Here is a 2955-nt window from a genome sequence, read left to right as displayed (position 1 = left end):
CCAAGGTAAGGTATCCCTACTCAAAAAACATACATACACACACACACACGTATGTTATAATTTACTATCGTTGAGAATTAAAAGCTAAAACGTGGAAATATCACACACTGAAAAACCTCTATCTATCTCTCTATCTATCTACCATGGCACTTGCCCTAATCTTAGGGGTATGTAAAGAAATATACCTAAACGAAATAGATTATTAAAACTCAAAAATTTAAAAAAAACAGTAATGCAACACAACGAAGTCTCTATAAGCAAGACAATCCTATATTGAATGCAATAAATGAAATTGCTATAGGCGTCGAGAAACTTTCAATCAAAGAATATCAGAGCATAGTTTTGACAACCCAACACGAATGCAGATTGCAATAACTCCACTCACATTTAATGATAAACTTACGTTGAAAAAATCGTGATTAGTCAAATGGACAAGACTGATTTTAAGTTGCTAAAGCCCATTTTAATTAAGAAGCCAAGAGCACTTAGCATCCATGGTCAGGTTCGTGATAAGTTTCGCTGGAAGGTGCCAAGAAGACGATGATACTGAATTAGGTTAAGTTTATATTCAAGGCCGCTCAAAGTGACTGAATGTACGTGTTAATCTACTGATGTACCATAAAATATTAACAAAATTTAACTGTATGAATTGTAGATTTTAAAGTACTCGAATATGAACCAAGTTTGAAGTCTCTCTGACAACGATGTCCAAACTTATAGCTGATTACTTGAATTGGACATTTTGCTTGACCGTGACCTTGACCCCTGACCTTGAAGTTTGAAGTCTCAGTGACAACGATGTCCAAACTTATGTCTGATTACGTGAATTGGACATTTTGATTGACCGTAACCGTGACCACTGACCTTGAAATTTGAAGTCTCAGTGACAACGATGTCCAAACTTATGCTGATTACGTGAATTGGACATTTTGATTGACCGTAACCGTGACCACTGACCTTGAAATTTGAAGTCTCAGTGACAACGATGTCCAAACTTATGCTGATTACGTGAATTGGACATTTTGATTGACCGTAACCGTGACCACTGACCTTGAAATTTGAAGTCTCAGTGACAACGATGTCCAAACTTATGCTGATTACGTGAATTGGACATTTTGATTGACCGTGACCGTGACCACTGACCTTGAAATTTGAAGTCTCAGTGACAACGATGTCCAAACTTATGCTGATTACGTGAATTGGACATTTTGATTGACCGTGACCTTGATCACTGACCTTGAAATTTGAAGTCTCAGTGACAACGATGTCCAAACTTATGCTGATTACGTGAATTGGACATTTTGATTGACCGTGACCTTGATCACTGACCTTGAAATTTGAAGTCTCAGTGACAACGATGTCCAAACTTATGCTGATTACGTGAATTGGACATTTTGCTTGACCGTTACCTTGACCACTGACTTGAAGTTTGAAGTCTCTGTGACAACGATGTCCAAACTTATAGCTGATTACGTGAATTGGACATTTTGATTGACCGTGACCTTGACCCCTGACCTTGAAGTTTGAAGTCTCTGTGACAACGATGTCCAAACTCATGTCTGATTACATGAATTGGACATTTTGATTGACCGTGACCTTGACTATTGACCTCGACCTTCCAAAATCTAATCATTTCCAGATTTTTGCATAACAGTTAATCCCTGCAAGTTTCCTCATTCTACGGTTAAAATTGTGGCCAGGAAGCTGTTCACAAACAAACACAATAACCTCCTTCCAACTTCGTTATCGGTGGTAATAAATAAACCTCTTTTAGGGTGGTAATAATACTACTTTGTTCCATACCATTTTGCATTACCAAATGGTTCGTAATTTCGAGCACAATAATATAAAAAAAATACAACATAAGAATTACCAAATTCTTTCAGACGAAATATGGCCATTGACTGAAGCACTTAATGTTAAGTGGCCTAAGCTGTACTCATAACAACAATGTTTTTACCTTCTTAGGTAAATCAAGTTCTTTCTAATGGCAAGTTAGTCGAAAAAGTATATTGTGTAGAACGCTATTAAGTGGTTGTCATTTGCCCAAGTCTATGGTTGGAGAATATTAGTAACTAGTGTACGCAACCAGTCTATGCGGGTTAACTATTTACATAGGCACACACACGTACCTCCCTCTTACAAGCGTATGACTACTTCCTCTCCCTCTACTTGAGGAGGGATGGGGAGAGCTGAGCGTGACCGGATATATATATATATATATATATATATATATATATATATATATATATATATATATATATATATATATATATATATATATATATATATATATATACAAACGTAAATATATAAATATATTATATATATATTATATATATACATACATACATACGTATTTATACTCGTGTATATACTTATATATATATATATATATATATATATATATATATATATATATACATATATATATACACATACATATATATACACATATATAATATATATATATATATATATATATATATATATATATATATATATATATATATATGTATACATATATATATATATATATATATATATATATATATATATATATAATATATATATATATATATATATATATATATATATATATATATATATACACAGGCAGACACTTCACTTTATCATATAGGAGAGATGTTAAAGAGTTGTATTTCTTGACTCCTTTAGATCTACAAGACATTATCAAAGTGCTTATAATATAAAAGTCAGATGAAAAATGATAGCTAGTATATATATAAAAATAAAGGTTTCTCTAAATAAGAGATTTTGCAACGGTCTGTAGGTCTTAGCTAAACCTGTGTGTGCTGTTATAGCATAGATGTTTCATCATTTTTAAACTAGAATAAATCTTTTATCTTTGTGAACTAATGTGTATTAGTTCGACTATACCTTACTCAAACCTCACTGAGCAAAAACAAAGAGCGATTCTTCACCAAGAAAATC

This window comes from Palaemon carinicauda, chromosome 21, assembly GCF_036898095.1.
Source record: "Palaemon carinicauda isolate YSFRI2023 chromosome 21, ASM3689809v2, whole genome shotgun sequence".
Taxonomy (NCBI): domain Eukaryota; kingdom Metazoa; phylum Arthropoda; class Malacostraca; order Decapoda; family Palaemonidae; genus Palaemon; species Palaemon carinicauda.
Note: the sequence above shows the minus strand (reverse complement) of the source record.